Below are 14,472 nucleotides of genomic sequence, written 5' to 3'. Positions count from 1 at the left end.
ATTTGACAAAACTAACCAACATACCAACCAGCTGTGACAATATAATGCAATGTTCCACGTTTCTAGTTGCTCCTAGTTTTGACTTCTGGAAAAAAAGGAGAGCAATATATTCTCTTTGCTCTTTTGGGGGACAATATTAATCATTTTTATTATCACATCATTCACTTAATTTTTTTCATTTGCATTGCTATAATAATATACAGATATATGCACACATATTATCTATCTCTATCTCTATATAACATATATCTATATCTATATAATATATATATATATATATATATATGTGGGTGTGTGTATAATATTCCTGGTTCTGCTTTCCTCTTTTTTGTTTGTCTCTTTCTATACTTCTCCGAAGTCTTCATAATCATTATTTCTTATAGTGCTGTAATATTCTATCACATTCATGTACTATAATCTGTCTAGTCATTCTCCAATTGATGGATACCTACTTTGTTTTTAGTTCTTTGCTACCAGAAAAAAATATTGTTATACAATTATAGGTGGATTTGGAGCTTTTTTATTTTTGATCTCATTGGGACAGATGTCTAGCAGTGGGATCTCTGATTTGAAGATTATTGACACTTTAGTCACTTCGTTAGTATAACTCCAAATTGCCTTCCAGAACTTGTCCATTTCTAAAAACAAAAAGCCAAGAAAAAAAGGGATAAAGTCATTTGTAAAAATTCTATTGTAAAATATCAAACATATTTTGTTGTACATTATATATTAATTTCTGCTCATTGGCAGGGAGAGAGAAGACATAAGAAATTGAAAAAAAATAACTATAAACTGTGGTTTGTGTGGGTGCAGTTCTTTGTGGTCAAGCTAATTAATTGAAAGGATCTGTGGGTTCATTGATGTGAATTTTCCCTTCACTTATGCACAATACAACTGTTCTTCCTCTACAAAAGTGACCAGAAAAATGAAGTCAACCTGGTTTCTTTGCTATTAGTTTTACTCACTCAACATTTTAAAATTGCCTATTATGTGCCAATCACTATGGTAGGTATTGAGAATAGAAAGATAAAAACCAAAACCCATTTATTTTAAACTGGGGGCAACTGGGATATATAGATTTGTATACGTACATAAATACATACATACACGGAAATATATGTGATGATATATAGATATATGTATAAATACACAATCTATATAAGGCAATTTGGAAAAGAAGGTACTGGCAGCTGGAAGCATCACAAAAGGCCCCATGCAGCAAGTGTTACTTGAGCTGAGGCTTAAAAGAAATTAAGGATTTTGAGAGATGGAGGTGCCAAGGAAATGCATGCCAGGCCTGGGGGATAAGCCAGTAAAAAGGTACAGAGGTGGGAGACTCAGAGTACTTTTTTCTAAAGAATGATAAAAAGGCCAATTTGGCTGGCTGAAAGCTGGTACTTCTCCAAGGAAACATACAATCTGTTTCTTGCCCCTTACTCAAAACCTTTACTGCTTGGGGAAGACCTTCTGCAGGCTGAGCATAGCCTCTGAGAACCCAGGGTCCCTACAATAACATCATGTGGTGACAGAAACAAGCTAGTGGAGGTCATAGTAAACTGGACATTCCTATCAAGCGAAAGGAAATTATTCCTGTTCTATCTTTTGCTGCTGCTGCTGCTGCTCTATTGTTCAGCTTTGATGAGGAGGCTCTGAGTCTAGTCTCCTATACCAGTTATTACTGATCCACCTTCAATTTTGTTAAAAGAACCTGTGATTTCATCAGTATAAAGAGTTTCTGGTAAGAAACTCCCTTGACCAACGAAGACTGTTATCTTCTTGGCAAATTATCATCTTAGAGAATGTCCTGGGAACAGAGAGAATATAAATGACTTGTACAGGGCCATACATGTGTCATGTGAAAGAGGAAAGACTTAAACACAGCTTTTCTTGGCTTGGAAGCCAGCTCTTTATCATTATCTTGAAGAAAGAATTATTTTTCTGATTTTTTTTAAAAAAGAAAGTAACATTCTCCATCCAAATATACAGAGATAGTGATAAGAATAAGAGAATGCAATTGATTTTATTTTAATTTGTTTCAGTAAAATACTAAGTGGATAACTATGCCTTTATGGGAATGGGCTAAGATCTATGGAACAACTAAATAATATTCATAAAAGCAAACATATACGCGTGGACATTTATCTAGTATCTAGGCCCTTTGGGGAGAGGCAAATCTTGTAAAATCATCACAAAAGGACTAGCCTTGATGAGTGTAAGGGACCAGAGGATGGTGTTCTCATATGGCCTTAGACACAGAGCTCAGAATGTCAGATTTAGAAAAAGACTTCAGACACTACTAGTTCAATAATGACTTTCTTTTTCTTTTCCAGGTAAGAAAATTGAGGGCAGGGAGTTTAAATGACTAACTCAATGTTTACCTAGCCAGTTAGTGACAAAATCAGAACTGTCACTTACAGTAAAAAAAAAAAAAAAAAAAAAAAAAGTCTTTTAAGCTTATGCTTGTCTCATGAAAACAATTTGGTCTTATCAGGGGTATCACTGGTGGAGATTAGAGAGTGTGAACTCTTTCAGCCCAGGCCCATTCTGGTATTTTTCTAGGGATCTGATCTTCCCTAAGACAAGCATTCTAGGCCTGAGTTTTGCAGAGTTAGGGGCTCTGTCGGGTTCAGTAGGGATTTTCTAAGGGAAGGCAGAATGGGGTGGTGTCGAATGGGGCCTTCTCTTCCCACTGCAGGCCTGACCCTTTGTTCCCGTGGTGGCTCCGCTAGTGACAGATGGTGATGCTGTCCTGGTGAATTTGTTACCTTCCTTCTGACATGCAATATGTCCACATCCTGACAGGGAGAGGAGAGACTCCAGCTGTCCCCCCGGTAATTGACAGCAAGGAGCTGCTTTCACTTGTGACAGGCCTAAGAAGCATTAGCATCATATCGGCTGCTAGGGTTTTTTTTTTTATGTTTATCATTTGAGAAAAACCATTGTGTAGCAGGGAGCTCTTTTCTTCATGACCTTTTTTCCCCATCTCTCCCCCTTGAAGCTTGTCATACATATGTTTTTGGAGTGTGTGTGTGTGTGTGTGTGTGTGTGTGTGTGTGTGTGTGTGTTTTTAAGAAATCTGAGTGGAGCAAAACCTCCTTTGATACCCAACAGCTTCCAAAATGTATCATGCCGTGATGTCGGGGTCAGAATCTGCTCACTCCTGTGCATCAGAAGCACCCGCTTTGTTTGCCCATGAAACAGTAATATGAAAAACTGAATCCCAATGAAGATATGCCAGGAGGAAGTTTAGATATTCCCAGGAAAGCTGATGCTTGACATTTGCTCACCAGAAGAAAACATATCCTTTCTGGAGTTTCTCTGTGCTGCTGCTGCTGTCCTGAGTGATTGATGGACAATTGACCCTTCTCTGTTTCTTTTTCTCACAAATACTCTCACTCTCCAATAAAGACTGTCTCACTCATCACCTTATATGCCTTGCAAGGGTGTTTATTTGGTAATAGGTTCTTAATAAGATTGGGGGAATAAAGTCAACTCCAAGCCCATAAGTCACCTAGACACACTGGCCCTGAAATCTTCTTCCCAAATTAGATTCAAGCTGACCTAAAACAAAGGTCACCTTCCCTTTGAAAGCCATCAGAAATGAAGCCAGGGTGACAAGTGATTCCTTAATAAACAGTGTGATACTCAAAAGGAGGCCTTTTGCAGAAAGGCTTAGGCATTCATCATAAGCAGAGACAACAAATACAGGATCATGGATCCAATAGCTACCCGGCAAATTGTGGTCCCTTGACTTACCCTCTTGCATTCTGTAGTCCATGACTCTGCTATTCAATTTAGTTATCCTAGAATCTTACTTATTTTAGGGGATAACTGGATCAGCTGCATGCTCCTTCCTGGGGCACCATTTGACACTAGGAAGAATTGGAAATAGTATTGTTAAAGAATTTCTCATCAGAAATATTGCTCTAGGTGGACAGAGATTTTCCCCCAGATTTGGGTTGTGGCCAAGGGTATGCCAGAACCTGAGGTGGATAGACAGACTGTTGGGTTTCTGGGGCGCCCTGTTTCCTACAGCATTTCTGCGTGGGGTAAGCCATATGTATGTCTCATATTCAGAGGAAAATGACCCAAATTTTAAGGAATCCAAATAAGATGTATGCATGTGTGCATGGTGTGTGTGTGTATGTGTATGTTTGTGTATAAAGGCTTCACTAGCCCATTCCAGCACTACACTGTGTATTTAGGAATCTTTGTTCAATTTCTCCATAATCTATGACCTGCCATGTCTACCATGACATATCAGGCTTTAGGGACAGGTTCATACAACTATTTTCTTAATGCCTGTGAAGAAGACATCTTCAGTATTTGGGGGATGAGGCGGATTGGTAATTAGGGTAGAGTCAGTATTGTGATCTTTCTATTTTTTGACATGGTTGGACAGTGAATTATATATTCTGGTCAATAGAAGTTTATTAAGTTCTACCTCAATGGTTGAGGAATCAAAGAATTAGGACAATTCTAGAGCCAACCCTTTCCTTCTCTGCCAAAAGAATCACTGGAGGGCTTAATGAAGCTCCTCATTAGCTATGGACTCTGTCACTTAAGTTAGGTATCTCATATATCTGCAATTCTAGGTCAATCCACTGAGGGAGGAATATAAGAAAGTAGTAGAAAATAAGGTTGGCTACTAAGGATGAGGCTAGATAGTGCTAGAATGAAGACCTTTTTTTTGCTGAGCTACAAAGAAGCTTTTTGAGCAGATGATATTGTGATAAATAAACAGTCTTAAAGGCAGATTCACTTAGCAGTGGTATACAGAAATGAAGCCACGGGTTCAGAGAAGGGAGACACTTCTGCCAGGAAGGTCAGATCAGTGAGGAAATTTATATGTAACTCTGGACCATGCTGAATTTATTACTTATGCTGTATACCTGAAATTTGTTTTCTTGGATATGGCTTTATTTATTTATTTATATAATTCTATTGAATATCATTTAGAAGGCAATTAAAACATATATAGAGTGGGATATAATGCTTAATAAGAAGCTGCAAAAAAAAAATCAGAGTAAAGGATGTCATCAAAAGATGATGCTAAGATTTATATAGTTTTTATTATGTATCAGGGAATGTGATAAGCATTATCTCACTTGATCCTCACAACAACCCTGGGAGCGTGGTACCATTATCATCCTTGTTTTACAAATGAGGAAATTGAGACAAGCAGAAGTTAACTGAATTGCCCAGGGTCACATAGATAAAAAATGTCTGAGGCTGGATCTGAACTTGGGTCTTCCTGATTCCATAGACTCAGCGCTCTGTGTACTATAATACCACCCAGCTGTATATGTTTAGAGGAATATATGATTGAAAAGAAGATAGGGTGGTTATATGGTGAATGAAGGAACTCACTGGACAATCCATGTACTGTGATACTTTTCTTGTGACATCAAGAGAAAGAGACAATGTGATTTAGTGGAAAGGGAGTCAGCTTCAGAGTCAAAAAATACTGGCCATGTGAATGTGAGCAAGCCATTGAGCCCTTCCAAGAACCCCAGCAAAGTCTCCAAGATTAGAAATTATAGAGCAGAAATCAATGTACGTGATAAGGAGAGGTTCCTTCCAGTGAGTCTCCAGTTAAATCATAGACATCTCCCTAAAATGAAAAACATTGGGAAAAAAAAGGAAGGAAAGCTCCCAACACATTCTGGCAGACTTATAGAAAGACATAGGCGAAAGTCACAGTGATATGCAGGAAAGGATGTGCACCACACTAGGGGAGGAAATATCCTCATCAATTTGGCTGAGGGTCTGGGCTTTTGGGTATATACATATACATATACATATACACACATATATATGTGTGTATAAATAAATACATGCATATTCACATATAAACACATTTATATATGTACATATATACATATATCTATCATACATAGGCACATGCATTATATAATATATAACAATTTATATATACTCAGAAGAACTTATAATATACATATGCATGCTTATATATAGTATCCCCTAAATTTTAAGCATATTAAAATTTAAAATACAATAAGGCTTTAGGAACACTGTCTTTGGGTGTGTGTGTATGTTCATATACACGCGTGTAGTTTGTACCTCAGAATTCTTTACACTGGAGTAAAATAGTCTGCAGTCCTAAACAGCTGGCTGCCAGTGTAAGGTTCTGATGATTTATTTTCTATGGAAGGGGGGAAGGGAGAGTGTAGAGGTGGGAAGAATGGAGGAGGCACTAGAGAGAACAAAGGCGTGATGCTGTGGTCCTAAGGTGATGGTCTAAAGAGGAGAATCCCCTCTTCTTCCTCGATTGTTGGCAGTAGAGAAGCTGAACAACCTTCCCACATTAAGATCCTGATTCTGGGATGAAGGGACTTCTCTAGGAATGAATGCTTAGGTATGGGTTAAAGCAGCCAAAGTAACTTGCTTAGAGCTTGATGGTAAAAGGGCACGTGCAGTGCTGATGTGAGATCTGTTCTGTCTGCATTATTCTGCCCAGTCACTTTCTAAACCTCTGAGTGGAAGCTCCATTTGTGGGAGAGAAAGAGAGGGCAGGAACAGAGGGAGATCTGCTATGTAAGCAGTATTTGTCAAGAACAGGAGTAATTGCTGCTCTTTGGCATGATTTATTGAGGGAACAAAGGTTAATAACAATGTCACTCAGTCCGCTTATTCTATTCATTTTCATGTCGTTACAATGTATCGGCCATAGTGCCAATGCAGATGGGGTAAAGGATTTGGTTTCCTTCTGGCAGTTCTTAGAGGGGTAAAAAAAAAAATCTCCTTTTCCCTTTCTACTCTGAAGAAGTTTTGTTCTTAACAGAATCCCTGTCTCTTCTTCCACAGCAGTTACTTCAAACTTCATTTCTCTTAGAGCCTCACCACAAGCCTTTCCTCATCTTTACCAGTGGATGACTCAGATTCCTCCTTTGCTGACAAGATTGAGACTGTCTGGTGCCCTATAGTCTGATTCCATTCCTTGAAGCTTTTCAAAATTATAAGCCATACTTCTTCCCTTCCTCCCATCTTTCTTGCCTTCATCTCTTCTTCTTTCATTCTTCCTTCACTCCTTCCTTCTTTACTTCCTTTCTTCCTTCTGTCCTTCCCTTCCTCCTTTCCTTCCCTCCCTTTTTCCTTCTTTCCTTCTCTCCCTCCTTCCCTCCCTCCTTTCTTTCCCTCCCTCTTTCCATCCTTCCCTCTTTCTTTTTCTCTTCCTCCCTCCTTCCTTCTCTCCTTCCCTCCCTCCATTCCTTCCTTCCTTCCTTCCTTCCTTCCTTCCTTCCTTCCTTCCTTCCTTCCTTCCTTCCTTCCTTCCTTCCTTCCTTCCTTCCTTCCTTCCTTCCTTCCTTCCTTCCTTCCTTCCTTCCTTCCTTCCTTCCTTCCTTCCTTCCTTCCTTCCTTCCTTCCTTCCTTTCCTTCTTTCCATCTTTTCTTCCCTTCCTCAGAAATCAAACTCCTCTAACTTTCTAGCTCTAAATCTGTGGGTTTGCAAATCTCAGGAAGGGTAGAGCTCTTCTTCTACCTTGATAAAGTTCTTTGATTTTCATCTCCTTTGGGTCATTAATCTATCAACCATTTCTACTCTCTCATGGATCTTTAATATTTCTTTCCTCACTGACCTTTCATTTGTGCTCAATCTTTTGTTGTTGTCTGATTTCTATTTTTTAATTTTAATTTTAATAAGAAAAGAAAAAAAAGCATTGCCATGTGCACAGCAAAATGTAAGAAAGGATTCAAAATATAAATGTCCGTTTCAAGAAAACCTTGAAATAAATACTACACATTATATCCACCTTTGTTTCCTTGTAGATTTTCTTTTGTTCTCTTTATTTTCCTTTTTCTCCCTCTACTCTACCACAATTAAGCATAAAGATAGATCAATAGATAGACATATCTATTATATATATGTATATATGTGTGTATATATATATATATATACACACATATATACATATATACATAAGACCATACTATCCTCTTTTCTTGTTCTCTTTTCTCTTAAAGGAGATAGCATCTTCGTTTATAAGTTCAAGTCTTTATATATTTTTCTAAATCTATTAGCTCATTATTTCATATACCACAGCAATATTCCAATCCTACACTGTCTAGTTAAATATTCTAAAAATCTTAATATGGCTGATATATAGTATAGTTTTCCTATTTTTCTCTTCTGACTAAATCTATTTTAATAATTTTTTCTGACATCATGATTACTACTCCTGGTTTTATTTTGTTTTGTTTGTTTTACAAAACAAATTCTGCCCAATCTTTATTTTACGTTTATATGTATCTCTCCTTCTTGTAACATTTTCTGAAAGTAACATATTGTTGAGTTCAAATTTTAAATCTACTTTCTGTTTCCATTTTAGGGGTGAATTCATCCAATTCACATTCTAAACTATAATTACTTATTTTCCTCACTATCCTTTTCATCCTATTTCTATCCCTCCTTATTCTTCTGCTTTGCTACTATCAGCTACCTTGCTCTCCTATTCTCTCCCTTATCCTCTACCTCTTCACCTTATCCCCTTGCCCTCTTATTTCTGTCTGAATTTAGAAAACTTTTATGCCCTTCTAGATACTTATGTTGTTTCCTTTTTAAGCCATTCCGGATGAGACTAAGGTTTCAGCACTATCTTCTCTCCCCCTACTAGTTTTTTTTTTTTTTTTTTTGGTTCCTTTTTTATCTCTACACACATACACACACACACACATCATCTCATCATACACAGGTCAGTCCAAGCCTTTCTTTCAAACTACTCAAATGAAAATGACAATCATAAAAAAAATTTTTTTTCATGTGTAAGAAGTAAATGAATTGAACTTAAGTCCCTTATAATTGGGTCCTTAATGTTTATTTAATCTTTCTCTTAGAGGTTATACATCAAAATTTCCCTTCAGTTCTGCTATTTTGTCAAAATATTTGAAAGCTTTCAGTTTGTTAAATATCTATTTTTTTAAATTCAGGATTATATTTAACTCTGCTGGGTAATTTACCCTTCAGCATAACCCCTAGCTCTTTTGCTCTATGAAATATAGTAGTCCAAGAACTACAGTTCTTGAATGTAGTAGTTGCTAGGTCTTATATAATCCTTCTTATAACTGATATTTATTTTTGATATTTATTTATTTAAATAATTTTTTTTCTTTTCTTGTTGCTTCCAATATTTTATCTTTAACCTAGGGGCTTTGAAACTTGACCATTATTTTCTTTCCAGGAATTCTTTCAGGTGTGAAAAGTGTATTTTTTTTTTCCTTTTTTCTATTTATGCTTTGTCTTCTTGTTCTAGAACTTCAGGGCAATTTGCCTTAATAATTTCTTATAATATTGTATGAAGATTCTTTTTTAAAATCATATTTTTTAGGAAATCTGACTATTCTTATTTTATTTCTTCTCTATTTTCTTGATCAGTTGTTTTTCTAATGAAATGTTTCACATTCTCTTCTATTTTTTCCATTTTTTTTGGTTTTATTATTTCTTTGAATGCCATTGAATGCCATTGAATGTCATGTTACTTCTTAGAATCCCATTAGCTTCCCTTTGTCCAATTTTAGTCTTCATGGAATTATTTTCTTCCTTAGGTTTTTTGGTTCTTTATTTCAAGCTGATTGACTTTCTTTTCATATTCTTTTTGGATTGCTCTTACTTTTCCCCTAATATTTTCTTGATCTTTTGTATTTGAATTTTAAAATCTTTTAAAATTCTTCTAAGTCATCTTTTGTTCATGGGACCATTTGGGGTTTCCCATTGAAAAATGAATGACCTTTTTTTAAGTTCCATCATCTTCCTCTGGATAAGAATCCTGATTTTCTCTGTCTCCAAAGTAGCTATCTCTGGTTAGATTCTTTCTCCTTTGCTTGCTCAGGTTTTTTTTTTTTTTTTTTGGTTTTGTTTTGTTTTGCTTTATTTTTAGCAACTATTGGTTCTAGTCCCAAGAAATAGAGAATTATGCCCCAAGCCTCAGGTCTTCTTTACAATTATTTTAAATGACTTGCTCAGGGTTACACAGTTAGTGTTATGTGTCTGAGGTCAAAATTTGAACTCAAGTTCTCCTAATTCCAGGGACAGACCTCTTCCACTGCCTCACCTAGCTCCCCTTTTCTTAGCATTTCTGTTTTTCTCCTCTTTCTCACTGCTAAATCTCTGGGGGAGGGGAATGAAGATGAGATACTCTTATCTACTGTCTCTAGGTGCTCATGGTTTGTCTTTTCTTTTAATATTTTATAAACATGACCAATGAGCAGGGGTATTTATAGCTACTTCATGTGGAAGGTATTGAATGAACTAAGTTTTGAATGAAACAAGGAATTGTAAGAGGTAGATGTGAGATGGGAGTGTATTTACCACATGGGAAAAAGCAAAGGTATGAAGACATCTACCTCTTAGAATTTCATTAAAAACTTAGTTCATTGTTATGTGATAAGGAAGGCAAGACCTATTTAGCTAGACCAGGGTACAAGAAAGGAAGTTATGTATTTTGGAAAGATCATTTTGTGATCAAGTTGCAAAGGGCTGTTGAGCAAGGGCTCTTAGAGTTGATTGTGGAGGTAACAGAAAAACTTTATAGAGACTACTGAATAAGGGAATGGCATGGCTGAACATGCACTGAAGAAAAATCACTTTGGTATTTTTTATATTTATATATATATATATATATATATATATATATATATATATATTTCTTATTGGTAGTTTACATATATATATGTGTGTGTGTGTGTATTCAGTCCTAATCTGTCTTCAGGAATTTTATCTTTGAATGCCTACAGTATATAGCCATCTAATGTTTTATTGTTCTCAAAATCAATATATCCAAAACCAGAAGTCATGCTCACCCATCCCCTGCTTCTGCTTTGATTTTGTGTCAGTAATACCAGAATTCTGACAATCAACCAGTAAATCAGCATGCATTTATAAGATGCTTACTACATGTCAGGCACTTTGCTAGGTACTGGACATGTAAAACCAAAAGTGAAACAGTCCCTCACTTCAAAAAGCTGATAATTCTATTAAATACTATGTCTCATCTTTAAAGCCTTAGAACTATATTTGCTTGTTCCATCTTATTCATCTTTCTTATCCAAATGGTCCTGTGATTTCTATCTCTGCATTATTTTTCTCATTCTTTCTCTCCTCTTTATTTCCACAACTATTCTCATAATGTTAGTTTCCATTATCACCCATGTGGACTATTTTATTGGCCTCTTGAGAGATTTTCCTTTAATAAAATGTCCTTTCTTTTATTCTCCTGTCCTTCTAAGACAGCCTTTATAATGATCCCAGACTAATCCTTTTATTAAACAAATAAAGCTCATTATGCTACTCAGATACTAAAAAAAACTTCACTAGTTCTGTTTTTCATTATACATACATTTCAACCTACTTAGTTTGATATTCAAAACCTACCATAACCTATTTTTTCTATATTATCCACTTCCCTTTCCCTTCCTACATGCCTTTCATGATTCATCTACACTTATACATTTTTCCTATTGCCTCCATGCCTGTGATCACACTGTATCCTATTTCTGGAATGTCCTTCCTCTCTCTGTGATTAAGCCTGACCAACTTCTGATTTTATCAACCCTTCAATAGCAATCTTTGCCCATTCAAACTTCACAAAAAGTGTTTGCTTATATTGTTTCATGCCTTTATCACTGATTGTTTGGGAATATATTTCTGGCATTGATCATTTACTTCATAAAATGTAAGCTCCAGATGGGCAGGTACTGTTAAATTTTGTATCTCTCCTAGAACCTTTCATAGAGCTCTAAGTACAGTAGGCAAACATTTATCACACTGAAATGTGATCACAGAAGTTTTTAGTTATGTTTTTAGTTATTAATTAGCAGAGTCATAATTAGATTGGATTGACTAGGCTTGGTTCTTCCTTATGTTAGTTCTTTGAAAGGTAACTGCCCCTTCTCCCTTTCTTAGCTTCAAATCATTATTCCATTTACCTTCTTCCAGGACACTGCCTGAAATTCTTCCTCCTTAAGCAAATATTGACTCCTGAGAGTTTAGGGCATTGAGAGTTGACTGCATACCAAAAATTTCAAATTAATTTTCTTTACTCATTGAAGGAGGCACAAGCTGACTCTACCTTAGGAAATTTTTGTTAACTATTAGTTCTTAGAAAAATTTTAAATTCTTGATCTTGCCTTTTTTAAATTTATTTTTTTTAGCATTTACCTTTATAAGATTTTAATTTCCAATTTTTTCTCCTTCCCTCTCTTCTCTCCCTTCTTCCCAAGATGACAAGCAATCTTATATAAGTTATACATGTAATACATATTAAACATATTTCCACATTAGTCGTGTTGTGAAAGAAGAATCAGAACAAAAGGGAAAAACCATGAGAAAGAAAAAACAACAGAAGTGGGAATAGTATGCTTTGATCTGCATTCAGACTCCATAGTTTTTTCTCTGAATGTAGAAAGCATTTTCTATAATGAGTCTTTCAGAATTGTCTTAGATCATTGCATTGCTGAAAAAAGTTGAGCTTGTCTTTTTAAAAGAATTTTTCATAAGACTATTTCTGAATTTGAATGGGCCATTTCCACAATTACATTAAAAGTCCTATCAGAATTATGCCTAAAATCTTTCCAGCTCTTTCTCTTTCTTTGCTTTTTCTAATCCAGATGGGCCCATGAAGGCCATCTTGGAGAAGATTTGGAAGATTGGACATATCCTGAGAATTCATTTTTTTCTGAACAATTCAGTCTGTTAGGTCATTTACAGACTTCTACATCCTTTCTGAGACTGTTTTTAAAAATCTCTTTCATGGAAGATGTCCAGTTCAAATAGTAAAGGATTTCTATACCAGTTGAATTGCTCTAGATTGTCTTTTTCATAGATGATCCTGTGTTCATTTGCATCAAGCCCTTGAAGAACTTCCTCAGTAAAATATATCCATCAATAAAAAAGCTAATGAAAAGTACATATTTTCACTGCAAATATGAGTGACCTAAATGTTACTCCAGAAGTGTCAGATAATGGCCTCCAGATCTAATGTCATTAGGTGCTTCTTTAAAGATTTCAAAACTCTAAGGTAGCTTGCATAGCTACAGCAGATTCTGAGGGAAATTGAAAGGACTTTATTTACTCATCCTAACCTAAATATTCAGTAGACTTGGGACAATTATTACTAAAAAAATGCAAGCTGGTTGTAAAAGAAGCATCTTGATCTGAGAGGCTCTTTCTGTTCTGTCTGGGAATGGTCATCTAGCTGATGAACAAAAATATGTTGATTAACCCTAGTCCTGGGCAATCTCACAAAAGAACAACAATACTTCTTTTCCTTAAGAAGTCTCAGAGCCAAAGACAATTCTCCTAAAAAGTGGTGCACCAATGTGGCAGAAATCCAGAAGGATCATAGAAAAAGAAAAGAAGAAGAATCTAACAGATGCAGCAATAACTTTGCAGGAAAACTGCAAGGCAGTTTCTAAGGCTGAATGCAGCAGCAGTGGGGCAGAATTGATTTCTGGGAGCTATCACACATATTGCAGCCAGGGAGCAAGTCAAGAATTATGTTTGTTTGGTGGAGAGGGGTAAGTGTTCCTCCCCTAATCAATTGCATGAGAATTTATGGAAGATTGTGTCTTTTGTGTGTGTGTGTGTGTGTGTGTGTGTGTGTGTGTGTGTGTGTGTGTGTGTGTACTTTCCTTATAATTCACTTTGATATTTTATTCTAATTAAGAGAATTTCTGAATACTATGGATAGCTTCACTTATCTTGGCAGCATAGTTTCCAGGAATGTACTCATAGATGATGAGGTTTACACACTCATCACCAAAGTTGGGAGGCTCTGAAGGAAAGTGTGAGAGAAGAGATGTTAGACTGCTTGAGGTCTACAGAGCTGTTGTGCTGGCCTCTTGTTGTATGCCTGTGAAACCTGGTTAGTACATATTGCCATGCCAGGAAACTGAATCACTTCTGTTTGAATTGTCCTAAGAAGATTCTGAAGATAATCTGGCAAAGTAAGGTACCAGACCCTGAGGTCCTTTCTGGACCTGGACTGCTAAGCATTCCAATTCTTCCGCAGAGAGAACAATGGAGATGGGCTGGCCAAGATGCTTGAATGTAAAATACACATTTGCCTAAGAGATATTTTATGGAGAATTCACACAAGGCAAGCCCTCACATGGAGATCAGAAAAATTATCCAAAAAAGAAAGAATGGAATCATCAAATCAGAGATTTAGAGATATAAGAGAATTCAAAGATCCTATCCTTTCATAAAGGAGGAATATGAAAGCCCTGAAAGGTTAGACAACTTGTTCAACATTACACAGGAAGTAACAGGCAGAGCCAGCAGTTAAGCCTATTTCTCCTGATTAAATTCAGCAATCTTTTTACTGTGTTAGGTCCAATCTCATTCAGAAAATTTATTACTACTTCCAATGACCCAAAACATGACCAGTTCATGTGGACTGGGGGAGAAGATCAATTTTAGCTGTCTTCAATTCTTCCTTCCCCTATGGAGAATGT

General features: G+C 36.2%; 1 long non-coding RNA gene across 2 annotated transcripts in view; it reads right to left on the bottom strand.

The window, feature by feature from the left end:
- Positions 1-462: 462 nt before the first annotated feature.
- The window catches only part of LOC141555715 (uncharacterized), a 183,936-nt gene continuing 169,926 nt past the window's right edge, over positions 463-14,472 (bottom strand). For both annotated transcript variants that reach the window (XR_012486301.1, XR_012486302.1), the window contains exons 3-4: positions 3,757-3,872; positions 463-638 (exon numbers count right to left, since the gene is read on the bottom strand). This is a non-coding gene — a long non-coding RNA (uncharacterized LOC141555715). The remainder of the gene's footprint in view (positions 639-3,756; positions 3,873-14,472) is intronic.

The sequence above is a fragment of the Sminthopsis crassicaudata genome, chromosome 2, assembly GCF_048593235.1.
Source record: "Sminthopsis crassicaudata isolate SCR6 chromosome 2, ASM4859323v1, whole genome shotgun sequence".
NCBI lineage: Eukaryota > Metazoa > Chordata > Mammalia > Dasyuromorphia > Dasyuridae > Sminthopsis > Sminthopsis crassicaudata.
The sequence above is the reverse complement of the archived record's forward strand: the minus strand, read 5'-3'. Positions and strand labels throughout refer to the sequence as shown.